Source organism: Chelonia mydas, chromosome 1 (genome assembly GCF_015237465.2).
Source record: "Chelonia mydas isolate rCheMyd1 chromosome 1, rCheMyd1.pri.v2, whole genome shotgun sequence".
Classification (NCBI taxonomy): Eukaryota; Metazoa; Chordata; order Testudines; family Cheloniidae; genus Chelonia; species Chelonia mydas.
In genome coordinates this window covers 120,517,011-120,535,062 of record NC_057849.1, presented here as the reverse complement: position 1 = coordinate 120,535,062, position 18,052 = coordinate 120,517,011, and the positions used below count along the sequence as shown (strand labels likewise).

At 47.9% G+C, this 18,052-nt stretch overlaps 1 long non-coding RNA gene across 1 annotated transcript; it reads left to right on the top strand.

Moving 5' to 3' along the window:
• Positions 1 to 371: 371 nt before the first annotated feature.
• LOC119566281 lies at positions 372 to 17,150 on the top strand. Its single transcript, XR_005225322.2, has 3 exons — positions 372 to 2,814; positions 6,244 to 6,575; positions 14,509 to 17,150. It is a non-coding gene; the product is annotated as an uncharacterized LOC119566281 (long non-coding RNA).
• The last annotated feature ends 902 nt before the right edge of the window (positions 17,151 to 18,052 follow it).

The following is an 18,052-nucleotide window of genomic DNA, read 5'->3' as shown; positions in this document are numbered from 1 at the left end:
GACTCAGAATGGTGTAGGGTACCTGGAGCGCTGAGAAGAGGAAACACAGCACAAATCTCCTGGAGCTTGGAGCTGTCAAACTGGCTTGCAGCAGGTTGCAGAGCTACCAATAGGGCAAGTTGGGCAAACTTTTTGGGCTGAGGGCCACATCTGGTTGGGGAAATTGTATGCAGGGCTGGGGCGTGGGATGTGGGAGGGGATGCAGTGTGCAGGAACGGGCTTAGGGCAAGGGATTGGGGCAGAGGAGGGGTGTGGGATTTATGAGGGGGCTCAGGGAAGGGGGGCAGAGGGCAGGAGGGGGCTCAGGACAGAGGTGCGGACTGCGTGAGGGTACTCGGGGCAAGGGGTTGGGCTGCAGGAGTGATGTGAGGTGCAGGCAGGGGGCTTAGAGCAGGGAGTTGGGGGGTGGGGGTGCAGGAGGGGTTCGGGTTCCGGTCCGGCGCCACTTACCTAAAGCGACTCTAGGGTGGTACCGGTGCGTACTGGGGCCAGGACAGACTCCCTGCCTGCCTGCCCTAGCCCCATACCGCACTGCTCCGGGAAGCGGCCAACACCATGTCCCTGCGTGGCCCCTGAGGGAGAGCGGGCACAGGGTTCTGCGTGCTGCCCTTGCCGTGCCTCCAGGTATCTCCCCCGAAGCTCCCGTTGGCCGCGTTGCCTGGAGGCAAGGGCAACGCACGGAGCCCTCTGCCTCCCCTCTCCTGGGCCGCAGGGACATGGTGCCGGCCGCTTCTGAGAGCAGCGCGGGGCCTCCAGCACCACAGGGGGCAATCCTGCGGGCCGGATGCGGCCCACATGCCATAGTTTGCCCACCCCTACTACAGGGCAATCGTCCTGGGCCAATCAGACAATACAATTACAATTGCATACATAAACAACCAAGGAGGAACAAGGAGCGTAGCTCTATGTACAGAAGTGATGGAGATAATAGAATGGGCAGAAAAGATCCTCGCTTTCCTAAAGGTGTTACACACAGAAATGGAGATGAATCAGGAAGCAGACTTGCTTAGCAGATGCAACTCAGAATGATGCCTGAACCAGGAAGTTGTTTTCCATCTGATCTCAGATATGCAGTTTTCCCTCGGTTGATCTGTTTGCAAGTTGCAAAAACACCAAATGGCTGAAATACTTCACTAGGGAAGCAGTGGGAAGTGCAACGGGGCACCAGTTCCCATGGACAGGTAGCCGTAAGGCCTGCTATGTGTATTCCCCCCTTCCGTCGAAAGCAAAGTTGGTTGTGATAACTCTGTATAGGCCAAGGAGGCCATGGTTGTACCATCTGATAAAGCTGAAACTGAATTCACCATTACAACTACCACCCAACAGCTTTCCAAAGCACTCTTCTCCACCCAAATTGTCTTAAGTTGAGAAGCCTGGTTATTGAAAGCCTGTCTTCTGAAGTCATCAGGACTTTGCTTGTTTCCAGGAGAGTCTCCAGGATAAAAGCCTGTTCCATTGGGACCAAGTTTAGCCTTTGGTGCCAGGAGAACAATGCTAATCCAAGAGATTCTGGAATTAGATCTACCTTTGAATTTTTCTAAGAAGAGATGGATCAAGGTTCTCAGCCCCACACCATAGCACAACAGGTATCAGCCATTAGAAGAGTTCTATCTTGAAAATCTTCGGGCTCTTTGGAACAGAATCCCCAGGTAGCCAGATTTCTCAGAGCAGTCAGCCTGACCAGACCAGTCTTTCCTAAATGGGACATACTGCAGGTGTCGAAGGCCCTAACCACTCACCCTTTTGAGCCTCTCCAGATCAGCCTTGTGTATATCCATCAAAACCTGTTTTCTGGTTGCCATCATATCTGGTAATCATGTTTCAGAGCTATCTGTATAGGAATCCTACTATATGTTCCATGAGGACAAGGTGGTACTGAAAACACCAAACTTTTGTCTCCCGGGTTCTCTTTCCCGTATCTTGGAAGAGATTATCCTTCCTTCTCCCTAAAGCCACAGCACCTGATTTAGAGGCCGTGGCACACTTTAGATGTCAGAGCACTGAAAAATCTCTCACTCTCACAGAATCCATGCAGAGGTCAGGTGTTCTGTGTGTCTTCTTTCACTCAAAATGTTAAGAGCTCAGAATCTCAAGACTAGATGGGTCAGATTGTGCGTTGTTGAGGCCTTACAAAGTGTCAGGGACTCCTGTTCCAGAAGAAATCAGGGCACAGTTCATGAGATCCATGGCCAGGGGCCAAATGAGCATGTACCTCCACTGTAGAGATATGTGGAGCACCCACATTGTCATGGGTTAACACCTTTTATCAAACGCTACAAAGTGGATTTTCTGTCCTCCACAGAAGTCGTCTCCGGCAGGAACATGCTCCAGGTGGTGGTCTTGTAATGGCCTTGCCTTTTGGACAATTCTCAATGCGGTGGGGAGTCTGTCTCTCTTTTTCAGTTTGCCTTTTCTTGTTCCTTATTATTCCTGTTCATTGGTGACACTGGACTGCAGAATGGAAAATTTCGTACTTGATAATTTCCTTTCCGCTAACAGCATCTCCCACAATTTTACTCACCCAAGATGGCTTTCTGTCAAGAGTCAATATTTTATTTGGTGTATTTACCCTGCAGGGAGTTGACCTGGCATATGTGGTTAATGATTTGGACATTAATGTTAGTTATACTTTTTCTCTTGAGTTTTTCACCCAGCTTTGGAATGACTTACTTGTTGGCAAGTGGGAGAAGAGGGCATGGTATGCTCAAGCCGCACTGCAGCTTTGAACCACCTCCAGAAGCTGCAGATAGGAAGAGCACAGCCCATGCATAGCAGAATTGTGGGAGATGCTTCTAGCAGAAAAGAAATTACCAGGTAAGAAAGTTTCTGTTGTGCCAATTGTAAATGCTGGCGCTGCTTCACCTGTGGTAGCAATGGTGGGTGTGTTAGTGTAGGCAGAGCTTTAGGCTGCCACCAGGGTGTTAAGCACTGTCATAAATTGTTTCAGAGCAAGTCTACACACTGTCGTGGTAAAATACTAGTGATAACCAACACCTTGTTTTTGCAGGTACTCCTATCATTGTCTCTGCTGGTTGAGGTGAATCCATGTTAACAATGGAGGGAAAACTCTAGTATAGACCAGGCTTAAAGCACCAGCCAGTCCCAAGTCCCTTAAGGCAAGTAGAAGAATAAGATGGAACACTCAGGTCCTGTCTATATGTACAGCAGTGCAGACTAAAGCACTTAAGTGAAGATGCTACTAAGCCAGTGGGAGAGCTTCTCCCGTTGGTGTAGTTATACTGCCGCTTACAGAGGTGGATTATCTGGCCACAGGCTAGCGCTGTCTACACTGACCTGTCTTGCGTAGCACCTTATGCCTGAGGAATTTAGAACACTTCACACAAACATTAAGACCCTGAAATGTTTTGTGCCTGGGGAGATCTCTGTACACCACAGAAATCAGTATGGCTCCATGCAGGTACAACTGTTCTCCAGCAAACAGTGAATTGCAGGATTTGGTCTTATGTCTCTTTAAGTGGGAAAATAGATCAGCTATACATATGGTAAAATAGCAACAATATTTCCTAAAACAACCAGTTAAGGGTAAACTTAGATGAAGATTAAATCACCAATATTTTATTACCAGGATTTTATCTTGAATATAGCTGAGTGAATAACTGAGTTTTTGGTTTGCTGGAAGTTTTTGGGGGGCGGAAAAGGGTTTGGGTCAAAATAAAAATGAGAAATTCCAAAATTTTAAGTGAATTGGTAAAGTTCATTCCAGGTCAAATGAAATGTTTGTTTGACCTAAACATTTTATTTCCAGGTAGTTTTAAAGGGCTAGATGAGGGAGAAGGGAGGTGGTGATGGTGCCTTCTTCTAACTTTTAGCCTAATGTTTAGAGCGGTCACCCAGGATATGGGAGACCTAGGTTCAGTTCCCTTCTCTGCCTGCTGTGGAATAGGGAATTGATCCTGGGTCTCCGACCTCTGAGGATGAGTGCCCTAACCATCAGGTTACAGGGTCATTCTCTCTCTCTTTTTGGCCTGATGATTATTCATGTGTCCTGGTGAGTGCCCTAAACAGTGGGCTAAAAGTTATCAGGAAGGGGAGCACCTCTATCCCCAGCCTGGTTTTGTGAATGGCACACAGTTCCTTTTTGAAGCTTGAACATGTTTTTGGTCAAAAACATCTGGCTAATTCTTGTTAAATTTGCATATAGATTCAGGTCAACCAAAACGGCACTGGGGGGGAAGGGTGAATAAACTATTTGTCAAAAAAACTTGCCTGGTGCTAATATTGAGTAGATAGATATTACTGTTTACCTTATTACTAGAATTGAAAATAAGCCCTTTTACCTTTACGTTAACATTTCTAGAAACTCTGCTCTTTGGCTCTTATTTCAACTCCCATTCTCCTCTGAGTCGTCCTTATGGCCATCAAATCACTTTTCCTGAAACTTACACTTTATTTCTAGAGCTGGTTGAAAATTTTTGCACTTTCTGTTGAAATTTCAAAAGGTTTTGAAACTTTGACTAACTACAGTGATGTCTGACACCCTTCAGAATGATATACAATATCAGCTTCTTATAATTAAGAAGTTAAATTTCAATCAGTTCTTTCATAAACCAGCATCTTGCTTGTAAATACAAAAAACCCCTAATTATGAGTCCCAGATGTTATAGTGTGCATTCCTAAATATACAAGGACCTCATTGTGTCATAGGTAGTGATGCTATAGTCAAAGCAGAGGAAGGATTCCATTTTCTTCTCTTCAAATTGTGGATGTACTATAATTTTTTTTTCCAGAGAATCACTCTTCGGGCTGACATTTTTTTTTATGCTTGAAATTCTCAGTTCAAAGAAATATATTGTTGAAAGTTTGACAAAAATGTGTTCAGCTGTTCTTGACTGAAGTAGTGGCTAGAACAGGGATCGGCAACCTTTGGCACGCAGCCCACCAGGGTAAGCCCCTTGGCGGGCCGGGCCAGTTTGTTTACCTGCCGCATCTGCAGGTTCAGCTGATTGCAGCTCTCACTGGCTGTGGTTCACTGCTCCAGGCCAATGGGGGCTGCGGGAAATGGCGGCCAGCACATCCATCGGCCCGCGCTGCTTCCCGCAGCCCTCATTGGCCTGGAGTGGCGAACCACGGCCAGTGGGAGCTGCAATCAGCCGAACCTGTGGTTGTGGCAGATAAACAAACTGGCCTGGCCCACCAGGAGGCTTACCCTGGCAGGCCGCTTGCCAAAGGTTGCCAATCCCTGGGCTAGAATAACTTTTTGTGAAAAAACAATTTTGCACAGATTTGGGGCCCTTTAACTGTTTCTTTAGGCTTCTAAGCATTTGAAAACAATATACTGTGTAAACACAACACAATTTACCACTAAGCTCTTTCCCAGTCCCTAAAGTGTGACTGCTAAGATATATAGAGGATCATACCTATATTTGGAGATCGCAAAGCAGACGGAACAGTGTTTGAATGAACTGCTTTTACTAAACTTAATGATTTACAGGTAGCATTAGCTGCATTTGTGGCTTGTGAACTGCAGCAAAATTTGACTTAATAGATGAACTCTAGGGGAAGCATTTCCAGACTTTGATCATCTTTTTGGCTCCATTCACTTCTATAAAACTGTGGAACAAAAACTCATGGAACTTTGTCCTAAAATTCTTGGGTATCCTGTATTTCCAACTAGTGTCATCAAAGGTGACTTAGTTCAACTGGGAAGTTGTTGGTTTCCACTGGAATTATTTTTTAACAGTATAAAACATACTGTTGGTATCTCTGACAGACTGAAAATCCTGCTCTTCAAGACCCATTCTGAATGCTTATTTCTAGAAGCAGTCCAGTAGCTGCAGCAGTTCAAATTAAGACCTATATTCAGATGGTATTCTATCCCTCTCAAATGGGCATCTAAGTCTCCTAGAGCTCTGGAGAGATCAATGCAATGGGAACAGAGGACCTCCGCCATCACTAGCAACAGCACTAGGGGTCCTACATTGCAGGAGACAGTACAAGTTTTGTAATCCATCATTATGTATTGCAGTGATGCCTAGAGGCCCCTGTCAGGATTTGGCGCTCCATTGTGCTAGGCAGTACACAAACATGTAGCCCATGCACAGAAGAGCTTACAATCTAAGAAAAGTGGCATACACTGGTAGGGAGAGATTAATACAGTCAAATACATTTGCATTTTTCTTTTGGATTATTAATAAAAACACTATTTTTCACTGCCGCATAGTCTAGACCTTGGGAAGTGGTTGACTTCTTAGTATGTTTTAATTAACTTGGTCTCTTTCTCAGGTGTTGAACCTAACCAGGCTCCTGTCCACACAAACAACCCTCTCACCAGAGTTTGGTGCTTTCAACTCAGGCTACCTGTCCATTCTGGGGGACAGGCTTAAGCCTGAATGCTGCTTTCACTCAGGCTGATTACCTGCCAGCTTTTCAGTATGGATGCAGGCTGAACCACTTGGGATAGTCTTCCAGTGCCTTCCCACAGTTCTTCTCCAGGTGTCCAGAAAAACACACAAGTTCTCCCACAATTCACTGGGAAAGAATCATAGAGTCTCCCATCTTAATGCAGTGCAAAGAACCACGGGATCTGATCCCAGAAGTGCTAGTGCCTTGTATGGGTGAGTGCAGCACCAATATAGACCCAGTAAATCAAGTGTGGCTTTGCAGAATGGCTTCTCACACCTGACCTAGGCCAATCCAGGTGCTTAGACCCAGGCGCTGGTCATTTGGGCAACTCTGTTGTGAACATATGCATGTCAGAGCAGAAGCCAGGTGGGGGAACAGCAAAGTAATTATTTAGCTGAGGACCCAGTTGAGCAGATCAAATAGGCATTAATCAATCAGGCAATTAATTAGGAGCAGATCTGTGAGTTAAGATGATTGAGGTGATGATTGATGTTCTAATTAAGTGGTCATTGCTGAGAAGACATAGGGCATTTTAATGAGGTTGCTGCAAGTCCCCAGGTGAAGTTGTACCAAGTAGAGGACAGTGGCTCAGCCAGCAGAGGAGTGAAAGTTTGTGGATGGGATCAGTCCCTTGCTGCTGGTCCCCATGCCTGCCCTGCTTGAGAGCCTGGGCAGGGAAGATGTCAGTGGCACGAAAGGCCACTGGTGCTTCTGTAAGTGAGGGATAGAGGGACTATACACCTCCCCTTACAGCTGGTCCCCATTGCTTGATTTGCTTAGGGATTTATTTGATGCTTTAGATAGAAGAAATAAAACTAGACTTGGCAGTGGAAATTCTCCTTGTTTTGTAGGTGCAGTTGCCATGAAAACTTTCTCAGCTTTCTCAGTCCAGTGGACTAGAAATATGGCTGATTTTTTTTTCTTGAGCCAAGAAAACTTGTTACAGCCTGAAGATGCACTTCCCAAAGTCACCTATATAAAAAGTACAGGGAAGATACAGTATGTGATGTGCGACACTGTGGCATGTGTGGCATACTATCATACATGGTGATAGCTAGCCCTCTGCCCCAGTAATCCAAGTGGTGCAATCATTTTACATACTTTCTTTTGGGTCCTCAGAAGTATTTTTTTTTTTTTTTTTTAGTTTTTACAATGGTCATTCTTTCTTCCCACACTACAGACATAACACGTATTATTGAAATATCAAGATTTTAAGATAAATATCTTCCAACAGCTTTAATTCTAGTTATTATGTAGAACGGTCCACAGAATTGGGTTAATGATGTATTTAATGAATAAGCTCTTGAGATCAAAGAGTCTTTTGTTAGAAACTACTTATTTTTTTTCCCTTGAAAAGGCCATTTGTTTTGCAAGTAATTGACTGTTAAACTGACACATGGTTATGTGTAAACAACAGTGTAAAAAGTCTATTCCTTTTGTCATCTGGTTTTTAGATGGCTTAACCATTAAGAAGAAAAACAAGATGCTCCTTTAGCTAAACAGAAACCTATTGTTTACAGTGTTAAGACCTCACCGATTTTTACTTTCGTTCTTAGATGATGTGTGATCCCTCGGCTTTAAAATATGCCACCCAAGTTTCTAATTTCCTTGAGATAGTTTAAGGTTGCTCAATGGGAAGCACTTCTTAAAAAGCTGTCACTACTAAGGGTCCAAGGAAGGAAACTGAAATGTTTCAGATGAAATTAATATATTTAGTCTATTCATTCTGTTCTGTGAGCATTATCAACAGGCTTTAATTCTGTATCTGACGCACATTTAGGGAGGGATGTCCTGCAGGTGGTAAGAAATGAAACTACTATGATAAATTTCATAAGAGGGTATGAGTTTCTAAAGCAGTATACTGTGATACCTAGGGAAGTGGTGGAATCTCCTTCCTTAAAGGTTTTTAAGGTCAGGCTTGACAAAGCCCTGGCTGGGATGATTTAGTTGGGGATTGGTCCTGCTGTGAGCAGGGGGTTGGACTAGATGACCTCCTGAGGTCCCTTCCAACCCTGATATTCTATGATTCTATGATACAGCTTGGCCAGGGGGTAGCAGGAGAGTGATAGAGGGGAGATATGTAAGCCCCAGAATGATGAGCGCCTTATTCCTTGTAGAAGGAAGAGAGGTTGCTATAGATTAATTAGAGCACCTAAAGCCAGTCACCTGATAAAACCCCCCTGCTTCAATCAGACAGTTGGAGGAGTTGAACCAGAGTGGTTTGGTGTTGGCGCACAGAGCAGTTTGGAGGAGAGCAGTTTGGAGGGAAGCAGAGGAGAGTTTGGAGAAGTGCTGTGGCGGGCCAGAAGACCAAGACCCTAGGTAAAGGGAAACCCGGCTTGTGCAGAGCAGAGGGACTCCACAGACACAAGGGGTTGAGAGAAACCTGGCCCAAGCGCAGAGAGGGCAGGAAGCCCCACAAGCTGAAGGGCCGGAGTGGGAAGCAGCTCAGGGGAAGAAATCGCTAGTTTAGGTGGCTTGCCGCTATCCCTAGGGCCCTTGGGCTGGGACCTGGAGTAGAGGGCTGGCCTGGGTCCCTCCCTCTCCACTCCCCTTCTCTGGGATACTAGCGGGACAGTTGATACCCAAGATCCGGGGCGATAAACAGTGCCCTGAAACACCCCCCCCCACCCCCACAAGAAGAGAAAGTGCAGGACCCATCATAGTAGTGTCGGCAATTTGCCACACGTGGTGTTAAGAGTAGGATTACCACACTGTGGACTTAAACCAGGGTTAGCCAAAACCATCCTGTCCCTAAGGTGGATGACGTGGTCAAGGCCCTAATACAAGCCATCGCGGCCCAGCAGGAGGCTACCCGGGTCCAAGCAACCACCCAACAGGAAGCGATTTGGATGCAGCAGGAGACTAATTGTCTGTTGATGAGTCAGGCTGCCCAGGACCGAGCCCTGCTGCAGGAGCTGGTGAACCAGATGAAGGCCCTTATGGAGCTGAACTGCAACTGCGATGGGACCCGGACCATACAGGCCAGCCACTGCCTACAGAAAATGACACGGGAGGATGATGTGGAGGCATGCCTCCTGGCTTTTGAGAGAGGGGCCCTGCGGGAGGCCTGGCCTTGAGATCAGTGGTCTGGTATCCTCGCCCTGTTCCTGTGTGAGGAGACCCAAAAGGTCTACTAGGATATGGCCGTGGAGACTGCGGCAGATTACCCCCAGCTGAAGGCAGAAATCCTGGCCAGATCTGGAGTAACAATGGCGTTGCGAGCCCAGAGGTTCCATGAGTGGCAGTATATGGAGGACAAGGCACCCCAATCGCAATTGTTTGACCTGATCCACCTGACCTGGAAATGGCTGCGCCCTGAGGCCCTCAGCTCTGAGAAAATGATGGAGCTCCTGGTACTGGACCGGTATATGAGGGCGCTACCACCAGGCATCCGGGCTTGGGTTGGCCAGAATGATCCCTCTACCTATGATGAGTTGGTCTCCCTCGTGGAAAGACAGCTAGCAGCCCGTGAACTGTTCCAGACCCCAGGGGGTGAGACACTGCAAACCAGGAAGCCAGTCCCAAACCCAAGGCCCCAGACTGTCGAGAACTTCAGGAGAACCATAACTGGGAGGAAAGACACCAAGAAATAGCCCGAGGCCAAGGAGGGACCTGGGGGTTTGGGAAGAGAGGACTGGGAGGGCTGGCCAAATAGCACCAGGCAGAGGGCGGCAACCGGGGTAAGGGGTTGGTGTTATGAGTGTGGGGAATTGGGGCATATAGCAGCCCAATGCCCCAACAGGGAAGATCCTATGTAGTGCAATCTGGGGGATCACGGGGAGCAATGTGGCCTAGTCGGCCTGATAGCGGTTGCAATGACCCCGCATGGGTATATGAGGTCTGAAAAAAGGAATGGTATTGAGACCATAGCATTAGTGGATTCTGGGAGTGCTGTCACGCTGGTCTTGGGGAAGTTGGTGGGGCAAGACCAGCTAACCTGGGCCAAAAACACAAGGGTAACATGCGTTCATGGCACTGTAAATTTCTACCCCACAATCCAAGTACGGATTGAGATCCAGGGGAACGCTACCAGGGTAACTGCAGGGGTGGTCCCCAGGCTCCCCTATCCAGTCTTAATTGGTAGGGACTTCCCAGGGTTTGAGAGCTTATTCCCCCCAGTAGAGCCAGGGGAGGGTAGCAACCCCCAGGCTGAGACTGGGGCACATACAGATAGCCTCACCCCAATTTTTGCCGGATTTGCCTGAGAATTATTTTCATCCCCCAGGAAACCCCGAAAGTCTAGGCGGGAAAGGAGGACAGATAAAAGATTAGGGACCAGGATTCTAGCAGAGAGCCAGAAAGCCTCCCTTGTTGGTAGGCGAACCTGTTCAAGAGCCAGGAGATAATTCAGGCCAGTGAGGACTCGGAGGCGGTTCCTAGCCCAAGTAGGGGCAACCCAGGGGGCAGAGTTGAAATAGGTCCCCTGGAGTTAGGTCAGATGGTACTGCATGTGAGAATTTCGGGCAGGACCAAGCCAATGACCCGCTATATGCAAATGTGAGGGAGGAGATAGTGGAAGTAAATGGTGTACCTGTGGAGGGAAAGACCAAAGGCCCAAGGCCATATTATGTGTTCAAACGTGATCTGTTGTACCGGATAGCGCAAATACGAGGGGAAGAAGTAGAGCAGCTCTTAGTCCCACAGAAACACACAAGTGCAGTATTTGAGTTGGCTCAGTCATTTATTTGGGGGACATCTAGGAATAGACAAGACACTGGAAAGAGTCCTAAGAAGGTTTTACTGGCCAGGAATACGCGCGGAGGTCCAATGCTATTGTGCCTCCTGCACAGAATGCCAGTTGCATAGCCCCCGACCTCACTTGCGGGCCCCATTAGTACCTTTGCCTATTATTGAAGTCCCTTTCGAGAGGATAGCCGTGGACCTAGTGGGCCCGCTAGAAAGATCGGCACGGGGCCACCAAAACGTACTAGTCATCCTTGACTACGCCACACAGTATCCAGAAGCCATTCCTTTAAGACACCCCACATCCAAGGCAATAGCAAAAGAACTACTCCAGGTTTTTGCCAGAGTGGGCATCCCTAAGGAGATCCTGACTGACCAAGGAACCCCCTTCATGTCGAAATTAATGAAGGACTTATGTACCCTGCTCCGCATCCAGGCCATACGGACCTCAGTCTACCATCCACAAACAGATGGACTGGTCAATCGGTTTAACCGCACCCTTAAAGGTATGATCCGGAAGGTGGTAGCACAGGACGGAAAAGACTAGGTTACCCTTCTACCGTATCTGATGTTTGCAATACGGGAAGTCCCCCAAGCGTCCACTGGTTTTTCTCCCTTTGAGCTACTACATGGATGCCACCCATGCAGAATATTAGATATCGCCAAGGAGGATTGGGAAGAACAATCCAACCCAGGAAAGAATGTCCTTGAGCACGTGACACAGATGAGAGAGCGAATAGCTTGAGTAACCCCCGTAGTACGAGAACATTTGTAAAAAGCACAAGAGGCTCAGCGGACATATTACAACCACTGGGCAAAAGTACGGAGATTTCAGCCGGGAGAACGGGTGATGGTGCTAGTGCCAACAGCAGAAAGCAAACTCCTGGCCAGCTGGCATGGGTCGTATGAGATAGTGGAAGCCATTAGGGAGGTGGACTATAAGGTCAGACAACCAAACCGCCGAAGGCCAGAGCAGATCTACCACATCAACTTACTGAAGCCCTGATGTGACCGAGAGACATGCCTGATCATTCAGGGAGCTCCACCCCAGACAGACGACCCACAGGGGCAGGTGAGGATATCCCCCGAATTAACCCCAGAACAATGAACAGAGGTCATTGATATGATCCAAAGGAACCAAGACGTGTTCTGTACACAGCCAGGCCATATGACGCTGGTCCAACATCATACCATCACCAGACCCAGAGTAAGGGTGATAAGACCGTACCGAATATTGGAAGCTAAAAGGGAAAAAATTAGGACGGAAGTGAAGAAGATGCTGGAACTCGGGGTTATTGAAGAATCCCACAGCCCTATTGTCCTAGTTCCCAAGCCTAACGGCACCCTGAGGTTTTGCAATGACTTCTGGAAGTTGAATGAAGTATCCCAATTCTATACCTATCGGATACCATGCATCAACGAGCTAGTTGATCAGTTAGGCAAGGCCCAATACCTAACCACCCTGGACCTGACCAAAGGATATTGGCAAATTCCGCTGGCCAAGAATGCCAAGGAGAAGACGGACTTCTCTACACCCGATGGCCTGTTCCAATACACTGTCCTCCCTTTCGGACTCCATGGGGCCCCTGCAACATTCCAACGAATTATGGACAAATTGCTGCGACCCCATGCCAAGTATGCTGTCGCCTATTTAGATGACATAGTCATCCATAGCCCTGACTGAGAAACGCACCTAGGAAAAGTAGAAGCAGTGCTAGACACCCTTCAGAAGGCCGGCCTCACTGCCAACCCCCTCAAGTGCGTGGTAGGTCTAGCTGAGGCCAGATACCTCAGGTATGTAGTAGGGAGAGCCTTGGTGAAACCCCAGTGGAACAAAGTGGAGGCGATACAGGGTTGGCCTCAACCAGTCCGCAAAAAGCAGGTCAGAGCATTTCTAGGGATAATAGAATGCTATCGGAGATTCATCCCTCATTTTGCCACAAGAGCAGGACCATTGATGGACCTGATAAAGGCTTGAGGCCCCTAGATAGTAAAGTGGACTGATACGGCGGAAGGAGCATTCGCAGATTTAAGGACAGCCCTTTGCTGTCATCCAGTACTCATAGCCCCAGACTTCGAGAAGGAATTCATCCTACAAACAGATGCCTCGGAGGTAGGGCTAGGAGCCATCCTTTTGCAGATGGTAGGGGAGGAGGAACACCCGATCCTGTACCTCAGCTGGAAACTCCTCAGGGAACAAAAGTACGCCGTTGTTGAAAAGAAATGTCTGGCGGTAAAATGGGCCATGGAGACTCTCCGTCACTACTTACTGGTGCGGCAGTTTACCCTCGTGACAGACCATGCCCCGCTCCAGTGGATGCACAGAAACAAGGCGAAGAACACGAGAGTGACTAGATGGTTCCTATCCTTGCAACCCTTCCACTTCCGGGTACAGCATAGAGCTGGAAACCAACACGGCAATGCTGATGGCCTGTCATGACAGCACCGCCTCTTGTCCCAAGTAGTCCAACCCCATGGTGTTGAGCGGGGGTGGGGGAGGGAATATATGGTTCAGCATGGCGAGAGGGCAGCAGGAGAGTGATAGAGGGGAGCTATGTAAGCCCCTGGATGATGAAAACCTTATTGCCTGTAGAAGGAAGAGAGGTTGTTATAGATTAATTAGAGCACCTGAAGTCAGTCACCTGATAAAAACCCCCTGCTTCAATCAGACAGTTGGAGGGGTTGAAGCAGAGTGGTTTGGTGTTGGCGCACAGAGCAGTTTGGAGGAGAGCAGTTTGGAGGGAAGCAGAGGAGAGTTTGGAGAAGTGCTGTGGCAGGCCAGAAGACCAAGACCCTAGGTAAAGGGAAACCTGGCTTGTGCAGAGCAGAGGGACTCCAGAGACATGAGGGGTTGGGAGAAACCTGGCCCAAGCAGAGAGGGGGCAGGAAGCCCCACAAGCTGAAGGGCCAAAGAGGGAAGCAGCCCAGGGGAAGGAATCGCTAGTTCGAGTGGTTCGCCGCTATCCCTAGGGCCCCTGGGCTGGGACCCAGAGTAGAGGGCTGGCCCGGGTCTCTCCCTCTCCACTCCCCTTCTCTGGGATACTAGTGGGACAATTGATACCCCAGATCAGGGGCAAGAAATGGCGTCCTGAAAACCCCGCCCCCACCACAAGAAGAGAAAGCGCGGGACCCATCATAGTAGTGCCGGCAATTTGCCACAATACTCGCTGGGCTTTGCTTTTCATGTCTGAATTCAAAGTTTTAATTGGTTGTGTGGTGCAGAACCTTGTTAATGTTAACTCTTTTGGTACTTAATTCCAAGAAGTAGTCCATTTTGGGTCCTGTATCCGTTTCACTGGAATGTCTATATGCATGCACGACTCACCGTAGAAAACTCAATTGGAGAAATTCAAGCTGGCCTTCTGTTTAAGGCAGAGGACTGGGATTCAGGAGATACAGGTTCTATTCACACAGACTTCTTATCCGTACAAATCAGTCTCCCTGTGTTTGTTTCCTCAGGTTACATCAAGACTCAACAGGGTCAGAAATGCACTCGGTCAATGCAGAAAATCCAATTGAGTAAAAGGCTCTGAAAATCAAAGTTCATGTCTTCCACAGAAATGCTCATCTCTAATAGAATAGGATACTGTTTTGATGAATGTGATCTCTTATGAAATCTCTGCAGATTTCCTGTAGGGGGCCAATGACTAACAATACTTTACGCCCTCCTGCCAGCATGCTGTTCAGTGGGAATTGGCTGGTCCTCTGGATATGCTGCTGCTCTAAGTGAAGAACTAATGTAATTTGTGAGAGAAGATGCTCATGGTGACAGAAAAGTGTTACATCAACCATTAAAATAGGCTGCAGATGGCAGGCACTAAGCAGGAGAAGGTACAAACAAAAGCAAGGGAGTAGTCAAAAAGTTTCTCGCCTTAGTTGATTGTCATGTTATGCTACAAAAGCATGGGAATAAGATGGTCAGCATAAAAAAAAAATGCAAGAAGTGAAATTGAAAATACAAACGTATATGTTTGTAACCAGATTAACTTCATTCCAGGTTTTGTTTTCCAAAATTGTGAGTTAGAGAATGCAGAGGAGATTAGTAGGAAAGACTTTGAGCCAGTATTAGTTTACACTAGGTAGCGACACAGAATGGTTGTGCTTAGTGTGTGTTTAATGACATATTTTATGCAGTGCTTTGAAAAAGAGCAGAATGGGTGGAAGCTTAGCTAGAATTTGCATATGGGCTGTTAAATTTAAAAGATACTGGTATGACATGCACCTCTTTATGGGGGTAGTGGGGGAATGAAGAGCTCCTCCCATTTCTTACAGAAGGTCTGACAATTGCTGTTCATGCTTTTGTGAAAACCTTGTATTAGGAACTGGTTCTTCATATGCCAGCTCTGGGCTACATGGGAGGTGTTTTGCCATACCAGAGCTGTTCTAAGGCAGTTTCATTGCTAGGGGCCCAGTACACATCACCATATTGATCCAACATCCCTGGGGGAGTGGGGGACTCCTTGTGGTGACCACCACAAGCAGGGGAAGGGTCATGTTGGGGCATTGAGGTGGGGTATGCCTAGAGCCTGGATTACCTTCATCTGGCCTGATCCTGAGAGGCATCTGGACAAATAGGAAGAAACAGAAGGATAGTTGGAGATGAAGGAAGCATCTAAGAGCATTAAACATACAAACAAAATGCTGAAGATGCTAATTTAGACTAGCTTAAGGACTACATTTTCTCACGTGGCTGGACAATGTCTATCACGTTTGGGCTCCTCACTGACTCCTGCAGGCTCTGGCTTGAAGATCCAGTTTAACATTTAAGATTTGAAGGGTGTAGGTGTTGAAGTAATAGCCACCTGCTGGTTACTTTTTGCACAGACTTTTTTCAGAAGACTGGTACCAGATGAAAAACGTTTCCCTTACATCTTAAACTGGCTTAAAATCATGTGCATGCTTCATAAACTGAACGTCATTTCATAACTATGATGTTTGAGCTGTAAAAGTTGTCAGTGGCTCTTTTCCGTAGTAATGTGTCAAGCAGACATGATTCCCCAAGGACAGGCTCCACAGCGGTCCAGGGTTTTGCATAACAAAACTTTATGAAGGGTTGTGAATCAAAACCATGTTCCTCTGTCAAGGAAATGGACTTTGATTTACTCGATGGGCTAAAAATTACTAAAACTAGTTCTTAGTATTCCGTCCCAAAAGATCTAATATTACTAGTATTACTATAATACTATATTACTATAATATTACTATAACTAGTTCTTAGTATTCCGTCCCAAAAGATCTAATAATCTAAGATCTAATATCCATGCTTTGAAGCTGAGTTTGTGTGAAAGAGAATGTTTTCTATTTAAATGCAGAAATTAGAGATGAGGGAAAACCTATGTTTGCTAGGCCATCTCTTTGTTGATGGTGATGATGCAGGATTCAGTTTCTTTAGAACAATTTTTGATCATGTTTTAATGTAAAATCCCACTTATAAGTAGTTAAAAAGCAGTGGTCTCCAAACTGTGGAGGAATGTTCGGGCCAGCACATGGAAGAGGGAGCATCATGCTCCACCCCCAGTCCTGCTCCATCTCTGGTCCAGCTCCACCTTCAGCCCAAGCTCCGTTGCTGAGGAAGCTTTAGCTGTGCAGTAATGGAGGGGATCGCAGACAAGATTCTGGTAAGGGGGGGCTTGACTGGAAAAGTTTGTGCACCACTGTTATAAAGCGTTAACATATGATGAATAGATGTTTTGGTAAGTGTTGGTTCACCTATCTGAGTTTAGTGGGTTGCTTATAACCATCTGTGACCTGCAATTTTGCACGTATAACCATCTATAAGATACTACTCATTTCTATAATATGCTTATAACTTCTATTAACCATTTAAAAACAGAACCTTAAGTTGAAGTGTGATGCAGTGTTCTACTCTTTTGTCCAATATAGTAGTAAATGACCTACCTAATAGGGTGACCAGATTGCAAGAGTGAAATATCAGGACACATTGGGCGAGCGGGTGGGGGGCGCGGGGAGGAGAAGAGACAGACACAGGTGCACAGCCCTGACCAGAGCCATGAGAGGGGGCAGATGGAGGGGAGGGGTGTCTATGCCGCGTCACACAGCTTGCCGGCCCAGCACCCCAGAGGGATCCACTATGCCCAGAGCCCCCCCCACAACCCTTCCACCACAAATGCACAGTGCTGTGTACACACACCTCTGCCCAGTACCCCCCTGCCCACAGCCCCACCACAGCTGCCGAGCCCCCCACACAGAACCCCCCACTCGCTAGTTTCCCAATACACACAGATTTTCCCTCCCTCCCTTCCTTCCTCCAAGTGACCTTCCCCACAGCCCCACCACCACAGCTACAGAATGCCCCACACAGACCACCAGTGCCCTGACACACACACAGATCTCCCCCACTGCCCAGCACCCCAAAACACACAAACCTCCCCCACTGCCTAGCGCCCTCCACATATCTCCCAGACACTCACCATCACGCCCTGCCCCCTTCCCTGGCTGCACTCACCAGCCCTGCTGGGAGGTCTCTGGCTCCTAGGGTGAGAGCGGCAAGGGGGTCTCCAAACTCTCCACGTGCTGCGCCCGCTACAGGCACGAGCTCCGTGGCTCCCATTGGCTGGGAAAAGCGCCAACTGGAGCTGCAGAGCGGGGCCTGCAGGGGCCAGCAGCATGCAGAGCCCCCCCACCCGAGAGCCAGAGGGACCTGCCAGGGGGTGAGGTGGGGAGTCCCGGTGCTGCTTACCTGGGGCGGCTCCTGTCCCGGGAAGCATCTGGCAGGCAGGTCCCCCTGGCTCCTAGGGTCATGGGTCGGGTGGGGAGGGGGGGCAGAGGGCTCTCTGCCTGCTCCCAGTGCCTGCAAGCCCCACCCCTGCAGCATGTGGCGCTCTTGCCAGCAGGTGGGCGCCGGGAGCTGCCCCAGGAAGCGGTGAGCGATGGTGCAGCTGCGGTCCAGACAGTCATGATACTGGGACAAAGGGTGTCCTGACCGATGTAAGGTTGGGATGCAGGACAAATCTTCTAAAATCAGGACTGTCCCCATAATATC